Source organism: Felis catus, chromosome B1 (genome assembly GCF_018350175.1).
Source record: "Felis catus isolate Fca126 chromosome B1, F.catus_Fca126_mat1.0, whole genome shotgun sequence".
NCBI classification, from domain to species: domain Eukaryota; kingdom Metazoa; phylum Chordata; class Mammalia; order Carnivora; family Felidae; genus Felis; species Felis catus.
This window is the reverse complement of record NC_058371.1, coordinates 32,930,815-32,940,667: the sequence shown is the minus strand read 5'-3', so window position 1 is coordinate 32,940,667 and position 9,853 is coordinate 32,930,815. Positions and strand designations below refer to the sequence as shown.

Here is a 9,853-nt window from a genome sequence, read left to right as displayed (position 1 = left end):
CTGTCCAAAGAGATCACTCCAGAAGGTTTGAGAAGCATTCTGTGCAAAATAAAATGCCGAGCAGCAATCTGGAAAGCGCGACCCCCTTCGGAAGGCAGAGAGACAGAGGAAGGGAAATTGCATTCGGGACAAGTCACGTTCTTTCCATCGGAGATCAAACAAGACGTCGGAAGGAAAATGCAGCAGCGTTCAGTTCTGAAGAGTCCCCGGGGTGGGGGTGGGAGGGTGAGAGATTCCTGGGAAGCCAAAACATGGCCTGAACCCAGCAAGGGACATACTCGGCCTCTGGTCAGAACCAGATAAAGCATCTCCAGGGGAACTTTAGGGAGTGGCCTTCTTCATCCATCCTGGCTGCACAACACTGCTCCCTGTGGACTCGGACGTGTGAGTCTGTCTCCCTCGAGTCAGGCTTTCGATGTTGCTGTGTCTGCTTCTCTAGGGGTTTCCCTAGCGGGTTCTGAAACCCACTCCGGGCTTTCGGAAGGTGCCTGGTGTGGTTCACAGCATCCACAAGTGCGTTGCAGTCTGCAAAACCCTCTCCCATCCATTCTTTCCTCTGAATCTCAGGGCGGCTCGGCAGGTGGGCAGAACATAAAAAGTCCCAGGGACTCAAAGCACAGGCACAGGGTCTGCCATGCTCCCAGGATGTCGTAGAGAGTTGGCCATGGTGGATTTGGATGCCCTATGTCTCCCTTCACCACCGGCTCCCTCACTTCCAGTAAAACATGCTGTCTCCTCCCAGGGGTCCAGAAAAGGGAGCCAGGCGTTGTTACTGTCCACTTAGCATCCCTTCTTTTCTTTTTTTTTTTTTTATTTTTTTTTAACGTTTTTATTTATTTTTGAGACAGAGAGAGACAGAGCATGAACGGGGGAGGGGCAGAGAGAGAGGGAGACACAGAATCGGAAGCAGGCTCCGGGCTCCGAGCCATCAGCCCAGAGCCCGACGCGGGGCTCGAACTCCCGGACCGCGAGATCGTGACCTGGCTGAAGTCGGACGCTTAACCGACTGCGCCACCCAGGCGCCCCCATCCCTTCTTTTCTTTAGGGAACTACCGCTTCCCTATTTCTAACGGTCCTGCTATCCCTGTCATCAAGAGGTGGGCTCGGGGTCTCCACAGCTGCAGAACCTCTCTTCCCGCACAACGGGTCCTGAATGGATGACACACGTAGGGAAACTGAGGTTACAGGCTCTTCCACTGTTCACCCAAAAGGGAGCGTTGGATCGTTTCTGCTATGGAGATCCCCAGATGTCCTCAATGCTGTCCTTCCCGAGGACAGGGAAGTCAGATTTTGCTTAACTTAGCCGAACCATGCCGACTGACTGATTCAAACTCCATAAGTGCCATCAATCAGCTGCACCAGGGGAGGAAAAAAACCTTGAGTTTTAAGTCCTAGGAAAGCAAACCAACACACTTCAGTTTTCTGGGAAACGTGTCGGAAGTCATTTTTCTCACAGGCAGGAAGATGCTTTGTAAGGTTTTGTCTATGTGTGTGCAAACTTGGCCTGGCATCGACAATCTAAGTCGACGCAGGTCCTATGGCATCGGCAGGAAGAGCCCCACAAATCTTTCAGGGAATAGTAACACTGTTCAGTCGCTTGTGGAAGCGCGAGTCGTCATTAGACATCTTCGTTGGCTTGACTAGTCAGAGCTAAGCAGGCTTCTGAGCCACGAAGGCCCAAGGGATCTGAAATAACTAGCTGGCCAAGCATTTTCGAAAACACATCACGCTCTCTGAATTCGGTTTGGCCCCAAAGATTGGCCGAGGCCCAGTTTCTCTTCCTGTGCTCTTGGAAAGATTCCCTTCCTCCCAATGCTAGTGTTAAGCAAAATGAGAACCCAAGCAAATGTATGCTCATTTCTTCTAAACTTAGCCCCTCACTGGGACCGTCGCCTCTTTCTGGCCTCTTTTATGTGACAGCCTGTTCCAAGCAAAGGAGACGGTATCTATTATTTATCCTACAGCACACATTTACATTAGAGGTACCTATCCCAGGGTATTTACAGGCTCCCTTTCAGCCATCAGCCAGCAGATGAAGGAGGCATTACGAACGACAGTGCTGGCACGAAGGAGGTCGCGCTCCTTACTTTTGGCCCAGGCTGATGTCACCTTCAGAACCCTGAGAACATGACATCTAAATGAAGCCATCACAATCTTCCCACCTGCAAAGATCCTTATCCCTACTCCCCACCCCCCAAAAAGAGAAAAAGCCAGAAGCGTAACAATTTGCTTTTATCTCCAGGTTTTTTCCAGGCCTACGCTAATGTCTTGTTTTTGCAAAAGGGCCCCCAGTTGCTTTCGTGGCAAGAGCAGACGGGCTCCAATCACAGGTGAGAGGAGCAAATGTCCGCAGACTTGGGTTCTGGTATTTCTTTCCCTCCAACCACGTGTGGTCCTGTGAGCCTCATGCTCCTTATCATTCAAAGGCATATCCACACATGTCATTACCAGTCTAAAGAAGTAAGGTGACCACCAGATGATTCCCGGAGCGCTTTCCATTTGGGGACTACAGGTTCTGATCACTGCAGGGGAGGAAAAATAATTTTATCTCTACCCTTCTAGGTTCTTCGCTGAGACTACCCCTGTCATAGAAAGATAGACCAAGAGGAGCAAAACGAGTTTAATTGCACATGCACCTTCAGGAGCCCCACAAAGATATGGGACTCAAAGACGTGACCAGAACAAGAAGCTTTTATGCCTTTTAAACAAAGAGACAGTGAGTCCGTAAAGAATTGACAAGGCAAAGGGGCTTGAGCTAAGGGTAGTAAAATGGTGAAGGAGTAACAAGATTTGTTTATACAGCCTTCCTCAGCCCTAAATTCCCTGTGTCGAGCGATAAGGATGCCTTCCACGCTTCCGCCACAGGGAGGGTAACTTTCACATGGCAAATGCATTTCCTATTTTCAGACGGTGTTTATTGGACCAGCTGTTTCTCAAGTACCTTTAATTTAAAATAATCAACATACCAAAGTGGCATCTTTTGGCATAAGCCATTCTGAACCCCGATGTCACTTATGCCAAGGTATGAGGGGTTTTTTTTTTTTTTTTTCCTCCATACCAAGCAATTCTCAGACACCGGTGGGGCGGCCTACCATTCAACTCAATTCTGACACTATCTACTCAGAGAGAGCATCAGACTCTGCATTTGAAGGGTCCAGTTCTACAAGAGTGCCCCCCCCCATTTCTGAGCCAATCACAAGTCCAGGTTATTTCCTGTGCTTCTGACTGGTCATGAATCGGAGACCCCCACAAACCCCATTTTGGGTTCAATTAGTTTGCTAGAGCAGCTCGCAAGACTCCGGGGAACATTTTACTTACTGGCCATATGAATAAACAGGTATTGTTACCAGTTTCTTCCAGAGGATGTAACTCAGGAATCGCCCATGGGAAAGATGCACAGGGCAAGGGAAGGGGAAGGGGCACAGAGCTTCGTGCCCTCTCCAAGTGTAATACTCTTGGCACGTCTCCTTCGTGTTGCTAATGAGGACGTTCTCTGAACCCCGTCCTTTGTATTTTTGCTGAGGCTTTATTACGTAGCCGTGGTTGATCAAATGACTGCCCATTGGCAACTGAACTGGGTCTCCAGCCCCTCCTCCAGAGATGGGGGCGGGGGGAGTAGACAGCCTGAAAGCTGCAACACTCGCACCACACGGTCGGTTCTCTTGGCAACCAGCCCCCATCTTCAGGTGCTTTCCAAAAGTCGCCTCATTAACTTAACCAAAGACACCTTGACTGCCCTCATCACTTAGGAAATCTCGAGGGTTGTAGAAGCTCTGTGCCAGAAAAGGGGACAGAGACCACGTATGTATTTCTTACGATAAATCACAATATCACGGGGACTGAGTCATCAAAAGCACTCCCGAGGCGGAGTGTTCAAGGCAAACATTTCGACTTTGGTTCCCCTGCAACAGTTCTAAGACCCCTGAAATCACATTGTCCTATTGGCCGCACAGTGGGACGTGATAATAGGGTGGGGGCGAGTGCAGTGGGAACCACTTGTGCTGAGGTCGAGAAGAGTGAGCTCATCTTCCAACTCCACCACCAGGTCAGGTCACTTGCCTTTCTGGACCTTCGTGCTGCAGTGTCCCAGCTGAAAAGATTGGCAATGACAAAAACTCAGGTGGCTTCACCCACTAACAATCCCGCCCCACACTGTCTACACTCTACGGGAAGCTGCCCCCAGCAGCGCCTGTAAATTATATGTACAACAAAGAAGAAGCTGTAAACATTTTCTACATTAACGGTGCTGGGAAGTGTTAAGAGGCACTCATTGTGTACCACAGGTACACAGGTAGTAATTCATCGCCCCGAGCAATGGTTGGCAGGAGCAGAAGTAGCTGCAGGTGAGGAGTGCATGGAACAGGAACTATCTATACCTCACCAAATTATCCCTAAAAAATAGTTACAACCTGGGGGCGCCTGGGCGGCTCAGTCGGTTAAGCGGCCGACTTCAGCTCGGGTCATGATCTCGCGGTCCGTGAGTTTGAGCCCCGCGTCGGGCTCTGTGCTGACAGCTCGGAGCCTGGAGCCTGTTTCAGATTCTGTGTCTCCTTCTCTCTGACCCTCCCCTGTTCATGCTCTGTCTCTCTCTGTCTCAAAAATAAATAAATGTAAAAAAAAAATAGTTACAACTTGAAGAGAGCAGGTAGCTTTGCTATTTTAATCCCTTTATTAAGTTTATTTATTTTGAGAGAGCACACATGCACGCAGGCGAGGAGGGGCAGAGAGAGAGAGGGAGAGAGAGAATCCTAAGCTGTTAGCACAGAGTCCAATGTGGGGCTCGAACTCACGGACTGTGAGATCATAATCTGAGCCAGAATCAGGAGTCAGATGTTTAACCAACTTAGCCACCCAGGTTCTCCGGTATTCTAATCTATAATTTGAAAATTTTTAAGATTGATTTTAGAGATGTTGAGGCCCAGAACTCAAAGTAGTCTAGCAACGTGTCAGGTGCTTAGTGGGCTGAATGGTGGCTCCCAAGGAGGTATGTCCACATCCTAATCTCCAGAGCCTGTGACTGTTACCTTATCCAGCAAAAGAGTGAATATTAGTATATATGACAAAAGATGTGGTTAATGAAGAATATTGAGAAAAGAAGCTTATTCTGGTTATCTGGGTGAGCTCTAAATGCAGTCACGTATGTTTATAAGAAGAGGTAGGGTAGAGAGAGTGTTGAGACCTACACACTACTATGGACTGAATATTTGTATCCTCCCCAAATTCTTGTGTTGAAATGCTAAGTCCTGGGGTGCCTGGGTAGCTCGGTCAGTTGAGTGTCTGACTTCAGCTTAGGTTATGATCTCGCAGTTTGTAGGTTGGGGCCCCACATCAACACAGAGCCCAATTTGGATCCTCTGTCCCTCCCCAACTTGTGCTCTCTCTCTCTCTTGCTCTCTCTCTCTCTCTCTCAAAAATAAATAAAACATTAAAAAAAAAAAAGAAATCTTAACTCCCAATGTGATAATTTTAGGAGATGGGGCCATGAAGATGGCCATGAAGGTCATGAGATTAGATGATACAGTCAGGAAGTGGGGGGCTCTCATGAATGGGATTAGTGCCCTTAGAGAAGAGACTCCAGAGATCTCCCTCACCTCTTCCACCACACGAGGATTCGGCAAGACAAAGAGTCTATGAACTAGGAAGTGAGTCCTCTCTAGACACCAAATCTGCCAGGGCTATGAAGAAGAAACAAAGAAAAAGATTCTCCTTAGAGCCTTCAAAGGGAGCACAGCCCTTTCGTACCTTGACTTCACACTTCTAACCTCTTGAAAACTGAAAGAATAAAAGTCTGTTATTTTAAGCCCCTTCGTGATGTAATTTGTTGCAGCAGTCCTAAGAGACTTAATACATGTAGCCAAGATGCTTTAATAGATAGATAATTATTCATAAATATCAATAAAACAATAACTTATGTAGAATAATACTTGACTTTTTGCTTAATCAATTATCTTTGAATTATAAGTGTATAAAAATTTCAAAGTTTTAGTAGACACATAGATCAATGGAACAGAATACAGAGCCCAGAAATAAACTCATGCTTATATGGTCAATTAATCTATGATAAAAGAGGCAAGCACATACAATGAGATAAAGACATTCTTGAATAAATGGTGCTGAGAAAACTGGGCAGCCACATGCAAAAGAATAAAATTGGATCGTTTCCTTACACCATATGCAAAAATAAACTCAAAGTGGGTTAAAGACCTTATTTGAGGCCCCATCCATAAAACACCTAGGAGAAAACATAGGCAGTAATCTCTGACATTGAACTTCCCCAAAATTTTCTCAATATGTCTCCTCGGATAAGGAAACAAAAGCAAAAATAAACTATTGGGACTACACCAAAATGAAAACCATTTGTACAGTGAAGGAAACCATCATTCAAATGAAAAGGCAACCGTCTCAATGGGAGAAGATATTTTCAAATGATATATCTGATAAGGGGTTAATATCCAACATATACCTAGAACTTATACAACTCAACACCAGAAAAACAAACAATCCAATTAAAAGATGGGCAGAAGGGGTGCCTGGGTGGGTCAGTTGGTTAAGCATCCGGCTCTTGATTTAAGCTCGGGTCACGATCTCATGGTTTGCAAGTTCAAGCCCCACATCAGGCTCTGTGCTGACAGTATTCTCTCTTTGCCCCTCCCCCCCAATAAACAAATAAACTTAAAAAAAAAAAATGGCCACAGGACCCAAATAGATATTCTTCCAAAGAAGGCATAGAGATGGCCAACAGACACATGAAAAAATATCACTCACCGTCAGGGAAATGCAAGTCAAAACCCAGTGAGATATCATCTTACACCTGTCAGAATGGTTACAATCAAAAAGACAAGAAATAACAAGTGTTAGAACGTGGAGAAAAAGGGACTCTTGAGCACAGTTGGCAGGAATGTAAGTTGGTGCAGTCACTGTGGAAAATAATAGGGAGGTTCCTCAACACACTAAAAATTGAAATACCTGTACAATCCAATAACCCCAGGACTGGGTATTTACCCAGAGAAAACAAAAACATTAATTTGAAAAGATATAAGCACCCCTATGCTCATTGCAGCTTTATTTACAATAGCCAAACGTGGAAGCAACCCAAGGGTTCATTGATAGATGAAGGGATAAAGAAAGATGTGTCAAAAAATTAAAAACAGAACTACCCTATGACCCAGCAATTGCCCTATAGGTATTTATCCAAGGGATACAGGTGTGCTGTTTTGAAGGGGCACATGCACCCCCATGTTTATAGCAGCACTATCCACAACAGCCAAAGTGTGGAAAGAGCCCAAATGTCCATCAAAGGGTGAATGGATAAAGAAGATGTGGTACATATATTCAGTGGAGTATTGCTCGGCAATCAAAAAGAATGAAATCTTGCCATTTGCAATGACGTGGATGGAACCGGAGGGTATTATGCTAAGCAAAATTAGTCAGAGAAAGACAAATATCATATGACTTCACTCATATGAGGACTTTAAGACACAAAACAGATGAACACAAGGGAAGGGAAGCTGAAATAATATAAAAACAGGGAGGGGGACAAAAACATAAGAGACGCTTAAATCTGGAGAACAAACAGAGGGTTGCTGGAGGGGTTGAGGGAGGGGGGGATGGGCTAAATGGGTAAGGGGCATTAAGAAATCTACTCCTGAAATCATTGTTGCACTATATGCTAACTAACTTGGATGTCAATTTAAAAAATAAATTAAAATAACAAAAAAAGGTATATTTCCATGAAAAAAATGAAAAAATAATGAAAATAAAGAAATAAAAATAAAGGGGAAAAAAAAGATGTGATTTACATAGACACAATGGAATATTACACAGCCACACAATTGACCGAGATCTCGCATTTGCAACGGCATGGATGGACCTAGAGGGTATGATGCTAAGTGAAATTAGTCAGACAAAGACCAATACTTACTTCACTTATATGTGGAATCTAATAACCAAACCAAACCAAACCAATGAACACACAGCAGAAACAGATCTATAAATACAGAGAACAAACTGGCAGTTGCCAAAGTTGGGGGGGGGGGTGGACAAAATGGGTGAAGAGGATTGGGAGTTACAGGCTTCCGGTTATGGATGAATCACTCGGGGATGAAAGGTACAGCAGAGAGAATATGGCCAGTACTGTTATAATTATGTTGTGTGGTGACAGACGATTAGCTGCATTTGTGGTGAGTGCAGCATGAGGTCCAGAGTTGTGGAATCACTATGCTGTGCACTTGCGACCCATGTAGCATCGTGTGTCAACAGCACTGCATTAAACTGAAGAAAATCCCAAAATTTCGAGAAGCTGAAGAGGTCACATAGCTTCCTACACACGCTCTTAATTTAAGAGTCTGAAACATGAGCTCTGTTTCAAATGCCATCTGATTAGTGTCGCCTAATGCAGCCTCTCGTTCTAAAATAACTTGAGATACTAGGGGGAAAAAATCGCCCAAATCTAAGGCTAACAGATAATCTATTGCCCGAATCTGGGACTTCTTTTAACAGATGTTTGACGTATGCATAATTTCAAAGCCAAATGCTTGACGCTATTAGTAAGCACGGGAAAACAAGCCAGGCCCAAGTTCAAAATTTCAAATGAAATATGGAAAAAGGCAAGAAACTTTTATGAAATGAATATATTATAAACGTTTCCATGCGCACTAGCTCTGTGCTGTTTACAAGAGACAGGATTAATACATAACGGCAGGTAAAAGTTCGAAGAAAATAGACTGAAAACACACATATGCACGCACGCACACACCTCGCACACCAGGCAAATATAGCCAACAGAAAGCTGATGTTGCTTCTACAATTCCAAATAAGATAGACTTTGCTGAGGAAACACACACACACACACACACACACACACCATTATTAGTAGTAAAGTTAATCACTACTCAATAATACAAAAGAACAATTTCCCATGAAGATTTAGCAATTTTAATACTTTTAAAAAAAATGTTTATTTATTTTTGAGACAGAGAGAGACAGAGCATGAACGGGGGAGGAGCAGAGAGAGAGAGGGAGACACAGAATCCGAAGCAGGCTCCAGGCTCTGAGCTGTCAGCACAGAGCCCGATGCAGGGCTTGAACTCATGGACCATGAGATCGTGACCTGAGCCGAAGTCGGACGCTTAACCGACCGAGCCACCCAGGCGCCCCAACAATTTTAAACATATATGTACTGAGCGGGAAACCATAAGAGACTTTTTTTTTTTTGAGAGAGAGAAGGAGAACACGAGAGTGGGGAGGGGGGAAGAGAGAGAGAGAGAGAAAGAGAATCTCAACAGGATCCACGCTCAGCACATGGGGCTCTATCCCACAACCCTGGGATCACGACCTGAGCCAAAATCAAGAGTTGGATGCTCAACCGACTGAGCCACTCAGGCGCCCCCATAAGAGACTGTTAACAGTTCAGAACAGGGGCACCTGGGTGGCTCAGTCAGTTGAGCGTCTGACTTCGGTTCTGGTCATTATGGGTCAGGTCATGATCTCGCAGTTCGCAAGTTGGAGCCCCCAGTGGGGCTCTGTGCTGACAGCTCAGAGCCTGGAGCCTGCTTCCGATTGTGTCTCCCTCTCTCTCTGCCCCTCCCCTGCTTACACACTCTCTCTCTGTCTCCTTCAAAAATAAATAAACATTAAAAATTAAAAAAAACAAACAAACAATAGAGAACAAACAGAGTTGATGGGAGGAAGGTGGGTGGGGGATGGGCTAGATGGGTGATGCATATTAGGAGGGCATTTGTGATGAGCCCTGGGTGTTGCATGTAAGTGAATCTCTGAATTCTACTTCTGAATCAATATTACACTGTACTGAGTTAACTAACTAGAATTTAAATACAAATTAAATATATATATA

General features: G+C 45.0%; 1 long non-coding RNA gene across 2 annotated transcripts; it reads right to left on the bottom strand.

Moving 5' to 3' along the window:
- Positions 1–2,606: 2,606 nt before the first annotated feature.
- On the bottom strand, positions 2,607–6,369 carry LOC123384813. Of its 2 annotated transcripts, none has more exons than XR_006596455.1 (2): positions 5,592–6,369; positions 2,607–4,090 (listed from the first exon to the last, which is right to left on the bottom strand). It is a non-coding gene; the product is annotated as an uncharacterized LOC123384813 (long non-coding RNA). The 2 variants fall into 2 exon arrangements; XR_006596456.1 differs by lacking the exon at positions 5,592–6,369 and adding an exon at positions 4,410–4,472.
- Positions 6,370–9,853: the final 3,484 nt, after the last annotated feature.